The sequence below is a fragment of the Aptenodytes forsteri genome, unplaced genomic scaffold, assembly GCF_000699145.1.
Source record: "Aptenodytes forsteri isolate BGI_AS27 unplaced genomic scaffold, ASM69914v1 Scaffold229, whole genome shotgun sequence".
Lineage (NCBI taxonomy): Eukaryota > Metazoa > Chordata > Aves > Sphenisciformes > Spheniscidae > Aptenodytes > Aptenodytes forsteri.
In genome coordinates, this window is record NW_008795863.1 from 1140184 (window position 1) to 1149520 (window position 9337).

Sequence of the window (9337 nt, forward strand, 5' to 3'; positions counted from 1 at the left end):
CTAGATAACCTTTAGAGGTCCCTTCCAACCTAAACTATTCTATGATTCTATGATTCTATAAAATGTCATTTTATACTGTATTTCTGTACACAGTGTCAGGTAACTACATAGAGCTGCACAGTATGGAAAGGTCAAGCAGAATTGTATAGAGGGTGTATTCTGGAAGCTACTGTATGTTAAACTTGCTCCAAAAGCTCATACAGGATCCAGCCTCTCAGCTGACTTTTAAAGACTTACAGTGTCTGGATTTCATTAGAGTTTAGACATTAGCTAAGCACCATTTCCTTAGCCCTGTCAACCATAAGGTATCTCCAGGGAGACAGAGATGCAAAACTCTAGGTACCTGCAAGTCTTTAAAATGGGAAACCAAAACATTTATGGAATGTAAAATTCAGCAGCATGCAAAGGTTGATCTGGGGTTTTCCGAACAGCAAGTTTTGGTACCTAATCTTCATGTGAACCATGCCTTGATACTCATGTCCTCTGGACTTGGCACTTGGGTACAAAGATGAGGAGCACAGCGTAAAACCAGAATAGAGCAGATTAATGAGGGGTTGCCTTCTTTTGCTGTTCATTACCATCATGTCATCTAGAAAGTTATGTAACTCCCTTGGATTAATGCTGGAGTCAGCAATAATAGTACAGCATAATCTCTACATGGAGAGTATTTGTTTCACCTCTGAAAGCACATTTGAGAGCACATGGCATAGGAATAAAAATAAATGGAATATTAACATACCATATATTTCAGACTAATATCCTGGTCACACAGACAAAATACAACTTGTAGATGTTATATGGAAACAAAGTCTGAAAAATTCCTATCATTAATATTTAAAATTAATATTGCCTCAACCAACCTCAATAATCCTGTTAACAACTGACAATATAATTAAAATAGGATACCTATTTGCTTGTAGTAGTGGGGGTTATAAATTATTGAGTGTGTCTAAATAACCACTCTCAATTAATATGAAATTTCTGACTATGTTATACGACATATTTATTGAATGCAGGCTTTAAAGTACAAGACGTGCAGGCTGACATTACTTATGCTTGCTTACCAAGTATTTACATAGACAGTTCAGCCTCAGTAAAATGTATGACTCAAGGCAATCCTTCCATATTCACTCTTCCAGCTTCCTTGGGTTGATTTTTTTTTTTTTAATTTTGGTTTAGAAGATGATTTATGAACATCTCTTGTTTTGCCCAATACTAGGAGATACTTTCTCAGCAGAGGATTAAGGAAAGTTTGGGGAGGGGAGGGTTGCTGCCTTCTTTTTTTTTTCTTTCTTTTTTTTAATGTAAGCATTGCTTTATAGTTGGCAGCTTTCTTCTAACAAACTTACTTGTAGAGACTTTTCATCTAATTGTCACCTGCCTTCTTCTTTCACTTAGCAATGCACTTTGGGTTGTTGTAGTCCAGCTGTGAACCTGCAACAATTTCAAAGTGACAGAATGATGGAAGATCGCACTTCAGCAAAATCCTTTTATGTTTCCTAATGAGTGGGTTCTTGTCCACAGTGAACATTATTTTAACTTGGCATTTCAAAAAGTAATACGTAAGGTTGTGTTGGCTGACAAAAGAAAGTTTTGTTTCCCTTCTATACAGGAAAAGATTTTTAGATCTTGGGAAAAAATTAAAAGAGAAAAATAAATGTCTGTAAAATGAGAAAAAATCTGAAGTAAGACTTCATGGCTTTTACTGAAAAGCCAAAGTATGCAAATTATTACAGGCTGGATTTTCAAAGATGCATTTATTCATTCTGTTGATGGTAATAGAAACATCTCTGAGCATCCCTTCCTTAAGTTTCCTACATTAGCTTTAGTTTATCCAATACATCTTAGCTATTACATATACCAAAATAACGATTCAGACAACGTTTTAAAGCATACAGGAAGGCAGTACTTACTTTTGCCTTTCAATTAATTTACTTTTGTATGGAACCTAAATATTTTGTGTTATTGCACAAAAAAATTTCAAAAGGGAAACTGTCATTAACAATAATTGTCCACCTGGCAGCCATTGCAAATTGTACACTCGCATGCAAAGTGTCATGGGTAACTAAATATTAATCTTTGTGTGAGATAGAGAGATGTGACAAATAAAGACAAGTCACAAGGGATGGGGAATAGAGGTGACCTTAAAGCTGTGCAGAAGAATTTCCCAGGCACAAAAGCAAAGGGAACGTGAGGCAAGGCAGAGTTCGTTTGCTTTATTCTGACAAGTCTCTCCATTATAATAGATCCTGGACTTAGAGCAGCCTCTGATGACTCAGGTCACCTAGCGATGATATTTTAGCAGAAGTATTTTTGAGGTTCTGAGAAGAAGATGCATCAATAAAAATAAATTACATACAAGTCAAGGGTATGGCCTTTAAGAAGTCTTGAATGAAAAGTCAATGGTGCCTAATACCACTGTCAAACAGCAAATGGAAGAAAAGACAGAAATATTCATAGAGTTATGGGAGATCTGGTCTTCGAAATCCAGATCATTTAGTGCAAGGCACTATAAACCTGACTGCTAGTGAGCAGATGCAGACACAACAGTTTTCATATTACACAGAAGTTAACCTGGAAATCAGGGACTTCTGGCAGGGTTGTGCAGTCAGCTGGTTACCTCTGTGTCATGTTCTTTTATATTTTGTATTCCAAGGATAACTCGGGCAGAACCATCTCCTATCAGTTTCTGTAAAAAAAAAAAAAGACCTCCCAGAAAATCATCTTTCAGGCCACAGGCCCCCCATGCCCAAACCCGCCGTATTTGGCCACATGTATCGACCACAGTTACAATTGCCATCACAGTGGCCGCCTGCTGTCACCAGCCACCTCATTGCCTTTTGCTCGGGACCTATAAAAACAGGACCCCCTGCAGCTGGCCCACAGTTCAATGAGCTTCGAGGCCCTCGGATGCCGAGCATGCTTGGAAGGAAAAGAAGCCACAGCAGTGAGGGGGGTGGCTGCCCACCTTGGCGTGGGACAGCACAGAGCTGGTTCCGGCAACCACGGAGGAGGAAGGCATCTCCCAGGAGGAAGAAGGGGAATCAGTGGAAGAGGAGGAGGAACACCACCCCTTGTGCAATGAGAGCAATTGCCCGCGTTCATGCGACCGATGCCATGCAGCGCAAGGCTGTGGGCACACAGGGGAACAGCATGGGGCCCTGGCGTGTCTATCTGCTGAGGCATGGTGTGAGGCACAGGCATGTCAGCCCACCAAAGGACAACATGGAGCCCATGGACGTTGATCCACCAAAGCATGACGTCGGGCCAATGGCTGTTAATCCACCAGACAACAGCGTGGAGCCCACGGAGGTGGATCCACCTCAAGAAGACTCATTGATGGCCGTGGGTCCACCTGCCACAGGGATGACCTGGAAGCACCCCAGCGCATCCAGGCTCCTTTGTGTGAGGTCGCACCAACAGCACCACAGGAGCTCCCGGCCAGCTCCCTACCAGCAGCCCAGCCTCCACACTTTCACATCTGGACAATAAACAACAACAAAACAATTAAAATGTTTTCGTCCTCTCTTATTTGGCACTTTGGTGACTGCATCTGCCCTCCTGCATCCCCTCTTGCACTTGTCTTTGAGTAGGAGGCTCTTTTTGGAAACTTTCAGTTTCCATGCCCACCTTCGTGCTTCTGTGGTGCCTTACATTCTGGGGTTTTTTTAGGCTGTAACATAAATAATTTTATTATTTTTTAAAATGGAGTGAAATTATCATAATTAAAGCCATTGAACCCTAGGAATTTCTTGTTTCCAAGGGTAAGAAGGAAGACCCTGGTAATTGAGGTCTGGTAATGTGAGCATGCCCTGGTAATATGAGCATGACATTTCATAGGCTCTGATAATCTCTCAACTCCGCCATCCATTTCATTTACACCTTTGAGTAATCTCTTCCAGTTTACTGACCTGTTGGATTTCAAAACAATTTTTTAATCATTTGTTAAGTTATTACACACTAAACTGAAAATATTATAAATATATAAATGTAATAATCACAAAGAGAATGAGTAGCATAGCATGTGTTCACTGAAAACAAAAGCAGCTCTTAATCCTTGTACTTTTTTTCAGGTGTTCAGCTTGGTTTTGAATATTATGGGTTTTAAATAATAATGAGTTAAAGTTTGTGCAGTGTAATTAGTAAGATGAAAAAAGAGATTAGTTAAAGTTCAGGATTACTCCCTCTCTTCTCTACAGATTTAGATAGTGTTTATCACTGCTCTGTCTAAGAATCTTCCAATAAGCGATGTCACATCTGTCATATGTTGGTTCCTCTCTTATCTCCAGCCCCAGGGGAGAACTGCGTGCCAGCATACCATAGTGTGTCTTGCTTTCTGTTTTCTGGGGGTTTAATTGTGAATATATACATTGCTATTTGAGAAAGGGCAAGATCAGAGAGAAAAGCATTTTGCAGGGGCCAGAAAACAGTGAGGTATATGAGAGCAGCTTCTGGAAGAATTAGTTCCATGTTTGGGACCGACAGCTGAGAAGATTGAGCTCCGTCACAAACAGCACACTCCCATTGGAGGGTAGAGGTCTGCTGCATCAGGAAAGAGAAGCTGTCAGTCATTATTTCTGTCAAAGAGCTTTAGGGAAAACACGTGGAACAACCCAGGAAAAAAATTGAAGATGGGGATTTGGAATCTGAATTTGTTTCAGAGTCCTATCATCAGAGGTGCTAAGGGAAGTATGGAAGCAACGATGAAAATATAGCAAGAACCAAAGGACTCAAATGAGAAAGAGAAAATGAACAACCTACAGAAAAGTTATTATTGAAGAAATGTACAGTATTTTTCAGTGATAACCTTGCAGTGTGTGTGCTTTCTGAGATTGAGTGTAAAAGATGAGAACAAAAGAGGCAGGATATAAATGACAGAATGGGAAAGTAATACAGCACATCATGAGTTCATATCCTAAATATATAAGCCAGTTAGTTAAGCTTAAAACCCACTTACTTCTACCTAAACAGTAACTAGGTTGGACTATCTTCACAGGTCCACCCTGGACCAGACTATGCAATTCCTCTGCAGTTTTCATGACAAAACTACTGCATACCTCTGGAGGAATGTGTTATAGCCATTGCAGCTAACTGTCCGGCAATGCTGTGACTTCTTACCATCAATTCACATTATTTCCCCTGACAGTGAAAGGGATGGTTACAGAGCCATTTTCCCCCCAGCTCGGTTATAGAGTCTAAGTGGCATGGAAGACCCTGGCAGGCCTTCCTATTGGTGGATTTTGCCAAAGTGTGGGGAAGGGTGATGGTTTGGTTTGGTTTGGTTTGGTTTACAAACTCCACTCCCTTTCCCTTTTTTCTCCTTTGGTCGCTGCCAGAATGTAATTAATAGATAATCTGCTTTGAATATACCATGCGTTGTTTAACATTTTGAAATGGGTACACCTGTGTACAATACAAAATAACAGAAAGAGAGAGGAACACTGTGAACTTCAATGGTTAGGTATATATAAACTGATAGAAAGTGTTACAAGGCCATATTAAACGTTTGCCTTTCATTACCCAGGTTCAAATACCAAATGACTCACCGGCTTTGATAGAATTTGACCAGTGTAATAGAGATTAGAATCCACTCCACAGTCCATAGGCACAAGAATTGCTCTTGATTGGTAGCCTGGGTCATTTTTTCATTTATTTTAATTATCAGAAATTAGTATTATGCTTAATGTTCCATAAATACATTTTAATAAATGTAATATAGCATAGCCCATTTATGTAAGAATATAATTTTTAACATACAGCTACTATCTTCTGCCTGATCTCTCTCTCGCTCTCTCTCTCACACACACACACTCACACTCTACTATATTCTAATTTAACTAATGTTTATAGCTTTCTCATTCTGGTGACAGTATCAACCATTTATGGTTTTAATGCAGTGCAGAGGCATAAATAAAATGTGCTACCAGTGTCTGAAGTAATTTTAGAAATTACAATGCATTTTTACACTGTAAAGCATAAAGAACACTACCATAAACAGTAACATTTTTATAATTCATCCTAATTAAAAAACCCCAGTCTGCCTTTAAATTTAATTAGAAGGCAACTTCTATAGGAGACTCATTGGAAACCAAGTAATGTGCATGTTTACAGATGATGCATTATGTTGAAGACAGGCTTAGTGCCAAAAAATTTATCCAAGAAGTCTTTGTATGTTAACGACACTTTAGGTAGCAATGCAAGGTACTGATTGATGGATCCTGAATTCTTGCAGCCCCATTCTGTAGATTTAAAGTCACGCAGATATATTTCCCCTCTGATCTACTTCTAAGCAGTAATTTGCATGTTTACAGATGATGCATTATGTTGAAGACAGGCTTAGTGCCAAAAAATTTATCCAAGAAGTCTTTGTATGTTAACGACACTTTAGGTAGCAATGCAAGGTACTGATTGATGGATCCTGAATTCTTGCAGCCCCATTCTGTAGATTTAAAGTCACGCAGATATATTTCCCCTCTGATCTACTTCTAAGCAGGTAGTTTCAACGGCATAACATTTTACACAAATAAACTCAAATGGCTACTGCATTGTCATTTTTCAAAAATATATCTGAACATCATGTCTCAGAGAATTCCCTAATTCTCTTAGATGGATTTATATTTAAGTGCTAAAGCACTATGGTGTAGGTATAAATAAAACTGGCTTATATCCTGTATATGAATATACAGGAAGACGAATGGTAGATTTCTCAGTTTCTGTATAATTCCTTTTATTTTCTTCCAACACAACATGAAACACCATAACCTGACAGAGCTTTTACCTTTTGTACCTGCACATGAAATTCTTTTTTGGCACAGCACTTCAGCTGCATAACAAGATGACAAAGATCTGTTAACTTGCCCCATAGAGCAGTGCCCGCTAACAGGGGAGTTTAACAGAAGAGCATGCAACAAAGCATGGGCAGACTACTGCTAGCTCATTGTGACTCCTGTGCCTTCTTTCTAACTCCATCTTGGATCTGAGGGAGATACTGATGTTCTGGGAGGTCTTTTTTTTACAGAAATCTTGGAACTTGTTCATTGGGAAAGAGGTAAAGCTTTTATTTATGGTAGGTGAATCACCAATGTAGTATGGTTACACCAGGAAGAACATTAGCATAGTACTCATAGCTGTGTTCAGAGCAGAGCAACAATTTTACCTACCCATAACCCTCTGCAGGCTGGCTTGGGACACTGCTGCATATTACTTAACATTTCTAGGGGATTATTGTAAGATTTCACATGAACCATTTTACATCCACCAAAGGAAAAGCAGCTTTTCAGAGGTCTAGTGTAGGGAGACTGTTTCCCAATGATTTTCAAAATTAATTTTGTTTTGAGCCTTTGAAAATGGAACAGTTGATTGCCTAGGGTCATCTGAAGATTGACTGTATCCCTTGAGAGTCTACATGCACCTCTTGATTTTTCATACGAAGAACCGTATCACTGACGCTTCTGCTTGTCTCTGTGACCCTAATTTTGAAAGGACATTTAATGCTGCTCCAGAAGAACTTCCATCTTCTACAGAGGATGTTTATCAGTACCAAGGTCTTATGAGTTTAAGTAACTTTTATTTGATGATTTCTAGCAAAGATAAATTAGGACCTTATCAAATGTATGCAAAATTAATGATAGTTTTCCATTGTATTACATGGCCTTCTGAAGTGAGTTATCTTGTTGCCACTAACGGAAAAAATCGCATTTTTATCTCCATGTTCCTCCCTGCATCAGAGCTTTTTTTTGCTATTTTGGGTGTGTTGGGCTGTGTGTTAATGAGTCCTGATTAGTTTCAGTACCCCATATACCTTTTCTGTTAGCATGTTCCCAGGCATTTCTCATAATCATTTCTTCTTTATTAATCTGGTGGGAGACTTGACTATTAAGCAAACTTTGGGAGGAGAGCAACTTCTTAGAGGCGCTAATCTTTGTGTGTTATTGCTAATGTTGTCAATCCACCATTATTTCCCCCTGCAGTCTAAATCTGTCTCTTATAATCGCTGTCACCTGGGACTGGAGTAGGAGTGATCTTATGTGGCTATGATGCCAGCCACAGATTTTGTGACAATACTGAATCTTTATTCTTTTAGACATATCTAACCTTTTAATAAGCATTTTAATAGTGCATTGTGAATGCACCAATTGGTTTTCAATATGACACCTTAGAATATTTCAGAAGTCTTGAACAAATGCTGCTTAAGATCATATTACTTTCTAGTGTCAGCTGATGTTAGCAGTGCTAACAGTACAGTGCTCTAATATATTTTGTCAAAATGTTTCTTAAAATATTAAACATTACTTAAGGCTCAGATCAAATAGAGAGCTTACAAGAATTACAATAAAAGACTTGAAGTTGCTTTTCCCAAAACTTTTTCTAGTTTCTTTCAGGGGTATGAATATCAAATGTACTGGCATCTGACCCTCCACAGCTAAATGCCCCATCACTGGTTACAACACAGCCAGTCTGATTCTGGCTTGCTGTCCTTCTAACTCCAAGAATATTGTGTTATTTTCCAAACAGAGACTAGGATATGTGGAGGGTGGCCTATTAAAATACCTTTCTCCATGATCTATTTTGCTATCCAGGACATTCTATTAATTCCATTTTATTATACACATCTCTAGTGAGATTTTGCAGCTAAATTCATGAACTGGACTTGAGTTTCAAGGCGCCTATATCTCCTTTGGAAAACCTGGCTGTAAATGCAAAGCACTTGACCTCGAGGGTATCACATCCTGTAATGTCACATTAAACCTCCAATAGGCAGGACTCACAGTGTAGGATACACTCATATGAAAGATTCTGGATGTCTTTGAATGTCCTAGCAGGTAGCTGCAGAAGATGGGAGTATCCATAATGGCTGATAGGCAAATTTCAGAATATCCACTGAAGCCTATAAACTTTATTGTCTCTAGGGATAGCGAATTAGATGATGGATCAGATTCTTAGCTCCAGCCATTTAAATGGAAATCTTGCACAATTCCCTGTGGCAGATCAATGATTCACGTCCCTGTGAGCTAATTGTGCAATTTCTGTCTAAAAGGTAATGTGTAAAAGTTTGAGTTGTCCTGGTAACCACAAAAATTTCTGAAAATGTCAAAACATCTAATTAGTATATTAAAAAAATAGGTGTTTAATAATGTTTCTTTCAGCAAAGACTGTAGTCATGTCATCTTACAGCTTACCTAAACAATTCCTGCATCCCTCCCTTCATGTATAGTGCAGGGGGGAATATTTCTAGTTCAGGTAAACTGTAATTTCCCGGCACACATAATGACAGTACACAGTGAAAATGAGTTGAGCCTGATGCCTTATTTTTGTAAATTAATCAGTTATTATACAC